General features: G+C 54.1%; 1 protein-coding gene across 1 annotated transcript in view; it reads left to right on the top strand.

Moving 5' to 3' along the window:
* The first annotated feature begins 2,462 nt into the window (after window positions 1–2,462).
* The window catches only part of TNRC6A (trinucleotide repeat containing adaptor 6A), a 53,303-nt gene continuing 42,755 nt past the window's right edge, over window positions 2,463–13,010 (top strand). Inside the window, exon 1 of the mRNA XM_088174205.1 lies at window positions 2,463–2,501. The gene's annotated coding sequence lies outside the window, so the exon portion shown is untranslated. The remainder of the gene's footprint in view (window positions 2,502–13,010) is intronic.

Genomic DNA, 13,010 nt, shown 5'->3' with positions numbered 1-13,010 from the left:
GTGCTGCGGGAAGGGATCTCCGCTGCAGCCGGGGGATGCTGGCTCAGCTCGGCTGGGGCTGGCGAGTGCTGAGGCCGTCGTGGCGAGCGGGAGAAGGGCGAAGGCACATTCTGCAGATGATGTTGGAAGGCTGTTTGTGGCAGCCGTGCTTCTCTGGGTAACGGGAGAGGCGGCAGGGATGCGGCAGGCTCGGGTCAGGGATGTCGGCGCTCAGGTGCGGGCAGAGCCGGGCTGGCTTTGCGAGGCAGGAATGGGTGGTGCTGGCAGCGAGCAGAGGCACGGAGCGCCCTGGGGAGCTGCCAGCTGCTGGCACAGCCCAACAGGTGCTTTGGAATTGGTTTGGATTAGGAAATGTTTATTCAGCGCCCTGCGTGCCGGTGGGGACCTCTGGGGAGCCGAGGCGCTCCTGGGGGAGAGGATTCCTCTGCAGGACTTCCCACTTGTTGGAACAACACCGATCGCATCTCCAGCCGAAGGCTTTTCTCTGTGTATTTCACAGAGTTTGATGATTTTGGAGTACCTGCAGTCAGGTCCGTCCTGAATTAGATTTTTTCCAGGAACCTGGTGGTTCCCTCCCGGCGTGCCAGATCTCACCCGAAGCATTCAGAGCGCTGAACTGCCCTGCGGCTCCTCCCAGCCTCAGCATCCTCAGCCCTGCACTGGCAGCTCCCCTGAGTACAGGTGAGCACCCCAGGTGTCCCCCCAGCCATTCCTCTCCTGGCACCGCCTCTGAGTCCTGCTCCGTGCTGGAGACATTGCATTTTGTGGTTATGAGTTCGCTTTGCTTCTTTCCATCAATATGAAAATGCTGTGTGAGTCCAGAGAGATAATCACTATTGTAGGGGAATAAAGAGCAGAGATTTCCTCTAATCCCTTTTAAATGGCCTCCAAATGAGGACTCAACGAAGATGACTAATGACAGACATGATTAAACTAATTTAGTAGGTGAATATTCTATGGAAGCCCCAAAGCCCAGGTACAGCCTTGGGGCCCAGCTCCAAGAGCTCACTCACAGCTGAGTAAATCAAACTCATTTGTTTTGGTTTATTTTGTTTTGTTTTGACCAGAGGATTCCCTTTCTCTACTGAAAATATTTTTGTCTCTTTCAGCAAACCTTTTCCTTGCTGCTGCCAAACACCATCTCCCTAAAGGGATGGTAAATCCAGTTTCAGTGAACATCCAGCTGCATTCTCATCCCTCACCTGATCCTGCCCCTCCAAGGGCTCCCACTGAACACACATCAGCCTCTCACCAGCTGACAGCAGTAATGAAACAGAAAGTCAATGGGATTTCTCTGGGGATCTCTGGAATGTCTCTGAGGAAGGTCCCTTCCAGGCCCATGACATGCCAAAACCTGTGCAGAGTCAAGGGCAAAATAGGGGGTCCCATCCCCACAGCATTGGGAGTGATTAATGAAGCACCAGTGCTGTCCATCTTGCTTTTTGTTTTGTTTTTGGTTTTTGTATTGTTTGTGCCTCCCTAGACCCGGCTGGGCAGGGGGGGTTTGATGGATTATAAATGAAATCCAGGTCAACACATCCAAGTGTTGCTGCCTCAGAATTTGCTGCGCCACAGAGGCCAATTGAGATGCTTTGTGTTATTAATTATGCCAATGTATTTTCCTGAGCAATGTGATTAATTAAGCTGTGTATGGCAGGGCCACGGGCCTGTGCTGGGCTGTTTGTTCTCAGGTGGAGGTGGCTAGAATGGAAAACAAAATCTGCAACTGGTCTCAGTCCTTCCCTTCCAGAGCATTCAGGGGATTCACAATTCCTGACGTTGCATTTTGCATGCCAGGGAGCCACAGGGCTGCAGGGAGCTGCCTCTGGCTGGGCACTGCTCCAGGGGAATGGGCAATGCCAGAGGGACCACAAGATGCCACCCAGCACCACGTGGCCTCGTGTTTGGCACTGCAGGAGTGGATTACACTTAAACTGCAGAGACTCCTCTGTTCCCACTGAACTTCGGAAAAGTGGATCCACAGAGTTGTTCCTGTGACTCATTTCATTTTCTTTTACAAGCTCACAGTGCAGAGTCTGTGCTGTGCTAAGTGTGGTCTCACACCCAGGGTACAGCACCTGCAGGAGGGCTGGACCCCATCCCAGGGGACAACTGCTACCAGTCTGCAGGGCAGGCACAGAGCACAGGGTTTGCAGCTCTTAGAGTGTGAAAATATTCATAGAAAACCACTTTTTTTGACAGAAGCCTCCTCAACGTGCCAGGCACATTTACTCAGCATCAGGGCTCCAGCCTCCCTGGCAGCCTGAGCTGATTCCTCACTGTGCCACGGCAGCACTGGGCACTGTGTGACCCCAGCCCAGCATCCCAAAGCCTGGCAGAGCACACGTGGTTCTGATCCCCAGCTGATCCTGTGCCCTGTCCCCCAGCCCTGGAGCTGACCCCTGTCTGTCTTTTGTCTCCATTAAGGTCACAGAAGAGCCCTCACTCTCCAAGTGCCAAGACGAGGTGTCCCACCCTGCGGTGCCTGAAGACTGGGAACAGTAAGGCAGCTGCTCTCTCTTCCCAAGGCTTGCTGTGTGGTTGATGTACACTGGGTTTTCTCTGGCCATTTCCCCCTCCTTGTCACGAGTGTGATTTTGCCACTTAGGCCTGGCAGTCACACAAACCAGTGCTGGTGCTGGGAGCTGCCCTGTCCTCCCTCTGATGCTTCAATTTCCCCATCACCAATTTATCCCTGCTGCAATTTCCCCATCACCAATTTATCCCTGCTGCAGGAGGGGCAGAACATGGGGTGAGGGGCAGTCCTGGCTTCCCCAGGCATCAGATCCCCTCTGAGTGCATCCAGCAGTGCTTTGGGCTGTTAGCAGCTCCAGGCACAGTCACAAATCCCCAGAAAATGAGCAGCTACTGCAGGGACTCGGGGCTGTCTGGGGTTTATGGGAGCAGGAGCTCCCTGTGCCCTACCTGGGGAAGCACCGTGACCATTTCCAATTTCACACTGCTTTGAACTCGCTCTCACTGAGGCTGGGGACATGAAAAATGTCTTTATTAAGGGAAGTCCTGGGCCCCTGACTGGGAGCTGAATGTTGCTCTAATGTGTGCAGGGAGGGCAGGGAGGGAGCCACGGTGGTCCCTGGGCTCCCCTGGGAGTGTGGCAAGGCACAGCCTCTCCCAGGAAGGGATTGTCCCTTGGTTTTGCTGCTGCTGTGCCCATCTGGAGCAGGCTGGTGGCCCTCACTTTGGCCAGTGAGGTGGGGTGTCAACCTCGCCATTGCCCCACATTTCCACGGGTGTGGGGGGAGGCGACCCTGCTCCACATGCTGGGCCCAATGCAGAGCTGTAAAACTCCGGGATTTTGGGAAGGGCAGAGGGTGCCCCTGCAGCAGGGCTCAGATGTGTAGCCCATCACCCATGTGATGCTGTGGGTGCTCCTTTTCTGTCGGGGCTCAGCTCCTCCTCTGTGGGTCTGTCAGTCCCAGTCAGTCCCAGTACAGCACCTCCTCCCATTCCCTGTCCCGGTACTGCCCTGCAGCGAGGTCCCCTGGGCCGAGATCACCCTGTGCTGCAGAGACAGCTCAGAACCTCCCAGAGCTCGTTTTTCTCATTTTCCCCTGAGCACAAGCCTTGGTGATGGCCATGGGCTCACCCCAACCTCCTGATGCTGTGGCTCCTGGTGGAACCCCACGAGTGATTGTTGGAACCCTCCCTTACCCCAGGAATCTGAGTCCAGCCCAGACCCTGCTCGGGGCTCATCCAGCCCCACGCTTTGCCCAGGGCTCTGTTATTATCCTGCATCCCTGTAATTAGCTGCTTAGGCTGTGATTGCCCCATTGTCCGCTGGATGGGTTTAATCATTCTTTTCTCCTACAGTGGCAATTTTGTTCCAATTAATTATTTCAGTTTGAACAGCAATAGCTGGTTGAGTTTAGAGAGAAATTAAAAGGGTAGGGAAGGATAATGAGGAATGAGCTAACTAGGGAGAGGTTGCAGACAGGGCTGCACGGGTCCCTGCTTCTCTTCCAGCCTCTCACTTGCTCCCCAGAGAGATTTATAGGGCTGGGAAATGCTCATGGGAGGGAGCCCAGAGATCTCTCACCCTGCCAGGCTGGCCCAAACACTGCCATAAAACACATTGCATCACAGCCAAGAGCAAGCTGACATCACCACATGTCCCCACTAACACCCAGCAGCAAAGGTGGTGTTGGATGAGATTGATCCGGATTTTTAAAAATTTAAAAATAAATAAATTTAAGGTTAGCCAAGGTATTGGAGGGAGTGAAAAAAACGTTAATACCTTTCAAGATTTACAAAAATGCTGCCTGTGAAATTCATGTATAATTTAATGAAATCCAGAGTAGTTTGAATATTTGAATTATGTATAGTCAAAGCAATGAAAAATTTGCATTTCCTCATTCTGAGCCCCCCAGACACCCCTCAACCCAGTGCCCCCTCCCCAAAAGGCAGCTCCTGCCTCTGCACTCCTGGAGCTATTGAGCCTCATTGCTCTGAAGAAATTGAGTTCGACTGGAAAAAGCGAGCGTGGCTGCTGTTCCCTCCCTAAGCCAGGCTGTGAGCTCAGGCAGAGCGTTGCCAGGGCAATGGGCACTGATGCCACCAGCCCGGGAGGGGTGATGGGCACAGCCCCTCCAGTGCCTGGAGCAGCTGAGCCTGCTGCAGCCAGGAAAAACAGTGAAAAATACCAACAAACTGCTCCCTCTGCCCCTCCCTCCACCCTCTCTCCAGATGCTGTAAATTTTCATTAGTATTCTGTAATTTAATGATCTGCTCCCAAGAGAAAATTAGTCTTCAATTTACCAAAACTTCCTTGTTAATTTAAGCACAATAGTGGGGAGAGCTGCACGTGCCAGAGCTGTGTCCTGCAGCTCTGCTCCCCCCTCCCGCCTGGGCAAGGGCAAGTGTAGGGACAATTCTAATATAATGCACTCAAATCCCTGGGAAATCTTCCACCCAGCACTGCAGACATGTTCCTGGGAGCAAGGAAAGCAATTTTCTCCTGGAACAAGAGTTTCTATTGAACCTGGCAACCCCCAGTTCAGCTGGAGGTTGATGCTGGAGGGTTGGGAGAGGCAGAATGTGCTGGGCTTGCAGGGCAGGTGCCACCAAACCCTCAGGGCTGCTAAACCATCAGCCTGGAGCGTCCCTGGCAGAGCTGCACCAGGCAAACCCCTCCCCTGGGTCAGGGGGAGCAGGGCCAGGGCTCCAGGCTCTCTGCTGCCCACCCTGCCCAGGTGGGGTCTGGGGGCATCATTGCCCCACCGTGCCCAGGTGGGGTCTGGGGGAATCACTGCCCACCGTGCCCAGGTGGGGTCTGGGGGAGTCACTGCCCACCCTGCCCACCGTGCCCAGGTGTCAGCCCCTCCCCAGCACACACGGAGATGGATGGTGGTGCCTCTGCTCCTTAGAGGCTGTGCCAAAGAGTAGGTGCTGGGAGTGCAGGCAAAGTGCTGCAAGAGGAGCTCATTAACTTGAAAAATTGGGTCCAGAGGGCTCATTTGTCTGAGAGCAGTTCACTGTTTTTTCTAGTAATGTGGAAAATGAGGGAGAGGGATCTGAGCCTCTCCTCAGTGACTGGCTCTGTGATTTACCCCTTTCTCATTCACTTCTCTCCTTCAAATTGCCTTTAATGCTATTTATTTTCCATGGGCCTTAAGCCTACCCGTGTGGAATGGAGGTAACCCTTCACTCCCAGGGTACTGCACCTGTGGGACAGAGCACTGGGACCAGTTTGGCCAGCCTGGCACTGGTTTAGGTCAGGCCCAGGTGGTCCCCAGCACTCACTGCCAGGCTCTGCCTTGTGTTTGTCCTCAGATCCTGGTCTCCAGCTCTGTGTCCCCTCATCCCTCGCTCCTTCTGCAGGGCTGTGGTGGGGGCTGCTGGGCAGATCCTGCCCCAAAGTGTCAGGAGGGGCTGACCCCGGGTCTGGCACAGCCACCAGGGCATGGAGGTGCCAGGTGCTGCCGTGTGGAGATGCTCGAATGCCAGCTGAACCCTTCCCTGATGACTGCCCTTGTTTTTCTGAGCAGATTTAGGGCAGAGGCAGCTGAAGGACACCTGTGCACAGGACACAGAACTCCTGCCCTGCTGGGGCTGCAGTCCCACCCTGCTGGCAGTGCTGACAGCAATCCCAGCCTTTGTCCATGAAGGCAGAGCTGCCAAAAATTGCAGCGAGGGTTGGAGGGGAGGCCTGGAGTCATCCCCTGGCCCCAGCTCATGGCAGGGACGAGGCTGAGATGTGGAGAGGAGTCCATGGGGAGGAGGACACAGGTGGGGGCCACACTGGGAGCTCCCTGGAGCTGATGGGGGTGAGGGCTTGGCCATGGGGCTGCTGAACCCCTGCCAGCACTGCTGCACCCACCAAAGGCCACCTCAGCACCCCCCAACCCCTCTGCACCCCTGCTGATCCCCCAGCCAGCCCTGCCCCAGACGTGGTTAAATTAGAAGGGAAATCTATTTCCTGTTTAAAAAAATACAGGGGAGCAAAGTCAGTGTTAAATATAGATATATGATATGTAAATGAATCTGACAACTGAGTGAATAAAAAATGAAGGTTTAAATTATTGAAGGGTGGGAGGAGATGGCGCATGCAAATAGCATTAATGTGGAAAGAGGCAGTGCTCAGAACAGGGAAAGGAGGTTTTGAAACGTAATTATTTCTTTTAAGAAAAAGGCTACACGTAAAATAAAAGCCAACAGAGCTGGTGAATGTTCGTCTCAAAACCTTTTCTCTCCTGCCCATCCCTTTATCCTTCTGGCTTTTTTTCCCCCCTGCAAAGCAAAGAGAGAAATCAAAGACTACTGATTTTTTTTTTTTTTTGTAGCTCTAATTAAAATAAGATAAATGAAGTTTTAGTTGCTCACAAGTGAGACCCAGGGATGGCCGATCCCAGGCTGCTGCTGAGAGGGTGATTTTGGAGAGTTTGGTGATTGATGTGGTGGGGACTGGGCTCTGTGGCTGTCAGAGCCAGAGCAGTCACAGCCACCCCTGGAATGGGGAATGGGGGTGTCCAGCAGAGGAAGCATGAGCTGAACTTTGATGGAAAAATACCCACCCGACCATGTTAGGCTGAGGATTTCAGCACAGCTCACTGTGCAGACACTTTGCTGGTTTTTGTTCTGTTCCTCCCTGTGCTGCAGAGCCCGTGGGGCAGGATCAGAGCGTGGGGCTGGCTGTGGTAGCACTGGCCATTCAGCATTGAAAATAGGAAATTCCCTGGTGATTTTTATCAGTGGTAAAGCTGACAATGAATTCTGGCAGTCAATCTACAAGTGCAGAAATTATCCCCATCACCTTCCCCACTGCTGCATTCCTGCCTCCCTGACCCTCTTCAGGGCAGGTTATGGGGTCCCTTTCCCTAACTCAGAATGTGATGGCTTGGGACGAGTTGTTAAATCTATAGATCAAAATGTCATTTATTGGAAAAGTGCCTCCCCGGGGATTGTCATCCTTCGTTCATTATTTGTCGTGTGCTGACAGTGAGCTCTGTTGTGTCTAATCTGTCTTTCAGGCTCTTTACTCTGTGCTGGCACCTGAGTGTCTCCCATGGCTTAAAAAATGATGGTTTGCTTCCTGCTCCCTCTCACGCTCTGCAAAGCCCCAGGGGCTTCAGGCTGTGTGGAAAGCGTGTGGGACAGGATTCCCTGCTCCCTTCCAACACACCAGGGGTGCAGGGTCCTCCCCAGGGGTCTGCACAGGGTGTGGTGACATGTGGGGCTCAGGACGTTGCTGTCACAGGTGCTCTGGTGGTGGCTGCTGTCCTGGAGCTGTTTCTGAGCTCAGGGTGGCCCTGGAGTGCCCCACATCACCTCAGGCTACCCTGGAAACAGCTCCAGCCTGCTGTGGGCCATGGTGAAGGCAAGGTTGTTCTCCAGCCCACAGTGGGAGCCCCAGGTGTTCCCTGCCTGCATCCTGGCAGGACACACGAGCCATCCACGGCTCTCCAGCCTTTGGGACAGGAGCCAGGGGCAGTTCTTGCTCCCTAAGTGGTCAATGACCTGCCCCACCATCAGGCACACAAATCGTGTTCATCACCACCAGCCTTTCATGACAAAATTCTGCACAGTGACTGTTCCATCCTCCTGCAGGTGATCTGAGCTCTCTGGGATGTGTGGGATGGTTTGCTCTGTCTGTGTCATTGCCCAGGCTGGCTCAGGGGCTTGTGCCCCCTGCATGAACGAATTAAAGCAGTATTTACCCCCCTAGACGGCTTTTGCATGGATGAAATGAGTGGGGAAGAGAATTCCTCCGTGGATGCCCCCTCTTGCCAGATGCCATTCACGCCGCTTGTCAGGCCAGGTCCCGGGGCTGGGGTGACACAGAGCCAGCTCCTGGTCCAGCATTTCTGCAGGGCTCAGGGCACTCTCCCCTGCCGTGCCGCTGGCCCCCATGGCTGCTGTGGCCCGGGTGGCTCCCAGTCCATCCCAGCGCGGCTCCTTCCTCCCCGTTTGGCCGCCGTGTCTCCATGGCGACGCGCTCTCCGTGCCGCAGAGCATCCTTGGCTCGCCACTTCCAGCGCTGTTTGTGCTCCCAGCCTTTGTCTCCCGCCTGGCGCTGGCAGCCGGCCAGGCCAGGCATCCATTTCAAAGCAGCCTTTGTTTTATCGGTGCACGGCTCAGAAATCCATGGGATTCGCTCGGGGTGAGAACGCTGCGTCTCGCCGCTCTCCTCGCCGTCCCCGAGCTGTGTGAGACATCGCCTGGCAGAGGGCAGCAGGACGGGGCTGTGCCGGCGCCTGCACATCGCCTGGGCAGCAGCGATGGGGGCAGGAGTTTTCCTCCTCTCCCCTTCCCCAGGCACCGCTGACATTTCCTTGCACAGTCACAAGTGCCACTGTCAGCACGGCCCTGCCCTCCAGGCTTAGGGGCAGCCAGATCTGCTGAACTGGGACAGAAGATTCCAGCAAAAAAGTGCCTGGAGTGAACTCGAAGGCCAAAACTGGGATATCCTGCCCGAGCTCGCTACCTTCTCCCCTCTGTGACTGCCAGCTCTGCCAGGGGCAGGACAGAGCATTAATTGTAATATCTGTCCTTGCTTCCAGGGAGTTCAAGGCTTCAAAGAAGGGATGTGTTACACATCTGTTCAAAGATAGATGCAAAAGTACGTGCCTGCATCCACAGGTGCATTATCGAGGGTTGGTGGGGATTCCAGGCACTCCTGTCCCTGTGGAATTTCCCCAGGGTGCAGAGAGGCAGCCAGGAGGGGACACAAAAGGGGCTGTGAAGTGTCATTGCTGAGGTCCTGGCGCTCCCCAGGGTGTCCCTGAAACTCTCAAAGCATGGAGTGAGGCAGGAGGGAAATGAGAGGATAACAGGAGAACAGTGAATACTTTGTTAAGGGCAGAAGCAGCAGCTGCGTGTCAGCCTTGCCCAGAACAAAAATGTGTCCAGGAGAACCTGTCCTCTGAAACAGGAGTGTGGGAAGGCAGCAGGAGCTGGGGCAGCAGCTGAGGGGAGTTTATCCTGCAGTTGGTCCTACCCTGCTGCTGTGGAGCTCCTTAGCCTTGGGCCACATCACTCGGAGCCCGGCTGTGCCAAGCTGGGCTGCAGCTGCATTGGGCACGAGGGTCTCACTGAAAGGACATTTACACCTTGCTAAGCCTCAGACACTCTGCTGAGGGATTCACTGCATCGTTATGGTGAGATGTAACCACCTCAGCACCACAGTGACTGCAGCTGGGGCCACTGGGAGAACTGGGAGCACTGGGAGCACTGGAGTTCAGGGTCCCACAGAAAAACCAGGGCAGGTGCCAGCTGTGGCTCAGGCACAGCAGTGGCTGGAAGAGCCACCCTGGCAGCACTGACATGACTTTGCATGAGGACACTTCCCCACCTGGAGACAGTCCCAGGAGGTAAAAAATGCCAGAGCTCTTGCCGTGGTCTGTGGTGCTGCTCAATAAAGAGTGTCCTGGCCCCATTTATTCTCCATAATTAGGAAACTCAGCAGACGAATCGCTCTCTGAAGCCTAAACCAGAGCATACTGCTGGCACAAAAAGAACTGGTCTGCGACAGAGCAGGAATTGTTTGTGCCATTTCAGTGAGAAGTGCAAAGGAAACAGGTGAGATCTGTTAATCTGGAGCTGTGCTGAAAAAGGGCAGGTGTGAGTGAGGTGATTGATGAGTATTGATTAGGAAGGGCTCAGGGCTGCTAGGCACGGTGCAGGACAGAGCACAGGGGCAGGGTGTGCAGCCCTGGGCAGGTGAGAGCTGAGCTCCTGGGCTCCAGGTGCTCCTCTTCCTCTCCTGGGGCTCTGGCATTTTCTCTGGAGAAGCAGCTCACGTCTCTCACCAATTCACCAGTGGAGATTAATCCTGGAGGATGGGTGAGCTCTGCCGTGGGTGTAGCTGGGCTGAAGGCAGGGGAAGCTGTTTGCTCTGTGAACATCAGTGTTTGCATGGGGCCAACTCAAATAACTGAGACTGGAGGGCAGAAATGGGAGGGGAAACACTTTTCCCTCCACACATCATCTGTATCCTCTTGCTGGTGGATTGTAGCTCTGTGGGCTCTCCAAAAAAATGCCCCACTGCTTTTTGGAATTGTATTTTTGGTTAGCAAAAACCTAGAAACAGCTGGAAAGAGCCATGGCTGTGGAATAGAGCCCAGCATGAGCAGAGCCAGCAGACTTCATGTGGGTAAATCGGCTGAGCTGCCCACAGGGCAGGTGATGCCCGGGGTGGGTGGATCCACTGCTGGGGCAGCATCTCGAGGGGAACCTCTGGAGTTGGGGGACACCCCCTCTGGAGCCGGGGACACCCCCACCAGCCCCCCAGGAGGGATTTGGACCGGGCCATATCCACTGACACCTGAGCAGTGCAGAGCATGGGACCTGGGCAGGGCTGCAGGAAGCCCAGCACTGTGATTCCCTTTGGAAGTGCAATGCAGCCCTGGTAAATAAATAAAGATTAGATCTTGTCAGTCTCTTGTGCTGCAGCACTTCAAGCACGGGGACGCCAGGCTGCTGTAATTGGCTGGATGCAGAGCGAAATCCAGGCTCAGCGATTCCATTTTGCAGTTGGCAGCCTTCCCAAACGCAGATCAGGGAATGCAAGTTGGACTGGCTTTAAAACACAGGGAAATCCTTTATCTTTGATAATTTTTTTGCTGATTTAAAGGGTTGGATTAAATCCTCATTTAATAACCCCAAGTGCCTGCTCTGCCCTGCTCTGAGAGCGGTGCCAAGGCGCTGGGGCCCGGAGGAAAGGCAGGGAATGTTCTCCCTGCTCAGATCCCATGGCTGTGTGCTGCTGCAGCCCAGGAAACAAAACCCACTGTTAACCCCCAGCCTCACACACGGGGTGTTCCTTGCTTCCCAGGTCTGTTTGTTCCCAGCTGCTTCCCAGGTCTGTTGCCAGCTGCTTTCAGGGCTGATTGGAAGGCAAGCCCAACACTTTCTGCTACCAACTTCCAGTTATGTCATTTGTGGGTTTTTCTCCTCATTAAGGATCCTCAGAGCCCCAGATGTTCCCCTCTAGCACACAGCCCAGCTGACTGCACCGACAGGCTCTGGGGCAGGGATTGTTTTATCAGTAAGTGCTGCCTGTTCAGTACCTTTATGCTGCCGTCTCTTACCGTCGCCTGGGCTATTTTTAAATCCTTAAATAAAGCATCTACAACGAAAAAGAAAGGAGCCTCCTTGCAGAGGAACACAGAGCCACCACATTGAGGAGGAGACTGTTTTCCCTTGTCTGTCAAATCAGCTCATTTAGATTATTTAAGTCAAGAGCAATTTTGAAAACAATCTGTTTTGCGGGTGACAGCGGCTCCGCTCTGTGTGGCGATGCTGAATGGAGCAAGCGGCTGCGAGTTATTGATGGCAAATTCCTCACATCCCCAGGCCCCTGCTTCTCCCGAGGCAGCCCCAGCTCTGTTTTCCCCAGACATGAAGCAGAAAGTATTTTCTAACATGTCGGCTTCCTTTGCCTGGAGAGCAAACTGCAGCTGAAGGGGAAGGGCGGAGGGGATGGGAGCGCTGAAATGGCGCCAGCTCCTCTTTAACTGTTTTCAGGCACTGCATTTCTCTGCCTCCTGCAGTTGATTCTCTTGCTCTGATGATATGCAAATCCTAATTAAAAAGTGGATGGGGAGGTGGCGATGGGAGGACGTGTGTGTGTGTGTGCCAGGCTGGCAGGGTGCAGGTGGTGGCTGCTGTTGCTGGGAGAGGATATTTGGGGATCACTGCCCAGGAGGGCATGTTTGCCCAGTGGTGAAAGTGTAACTGCACAGGTCCGTCCCTGGCAGCTGCCTGAATGCAGCTTGTTTGCCCTTGAAGAGTTGCTTTCATTATTTCTGATGCTGTGTGTGACCAGGGTGCTGCAGAGCTGTTCAGACCCACATCAGGGAAGGGCAGCAGTGCCAGGGTGAGGAGGGAGCATCACGGGTGGCACCAGCTGGTTCCTCCCTGCACACACTGCCCAGGGTGCTCCTTCCCATCCAGGAGCACGGGGGTTCCTGGGGACAGGATCCCATGAGGAAGAGAAGCACTGACACTTCACAGATGGGGGTTAAGGATTTTTCTGCTCTTCAAGCTGAAAGCAGCTCCCAAGCCAGGTGGTTACGAACATCATTTTAAGCACAGAGGTGTTTTGCTGCCCCTTTGCTGGCAGAATCAGAATCTGGGGCCTTAGCGAAGAAGTCCAGAGGTCCAAGCTGTAGAGAGTACCAAGGGACAAAGAACAAACCAAAGAACTGTAGTAAGCAGGAGAGAAGGTCCTCCAGAACCTCAGTCCCCAAATAACTCTATGCTCAGCACATATCAAGGCTAAAACCAGCAGTGATTAACATCCAGGTGCTGCTTCCAGCCAGCCCTCAGTACCACTGCTCTGGATGATGGGCTTTTGCATGCCTGAAGCTCAATGTGCTGGTTCTTCTAGAAGAAAACCTTCCTGCTATTTGAGGATTCCTGAATTTCCCTAGTCCGTGCAGGAATTCACCAGTTTCATACATGTCAGAACTCAGCTGAGCAAAGTGTCACTTGTGAGGTGAGAGGTAAGATCATGATGCAAGGAGGAGATGATGGGGTAAGTGATGGAGGGT

Source organism: Sturnus vulgaris, chromosome 16, assembly GCF_052056855.1.
Source record: "Sturnus vulgaris isolate bStuVul1 chromosome 16, bStuVul1.hap1, whole genome shotgun sequence".
NCBI classification, from domain to species: Eukaryota; Metazoa; Chordata; class Aves; order Passeriformes; family Sturnidae; genus Sturnus; species Sturnus vulgaris.
The sequence above is the reverse complement of the archived record's forward strand: the minus strand, read 5'-3'. Positions and strand labels throughout refer to the sequence as shown.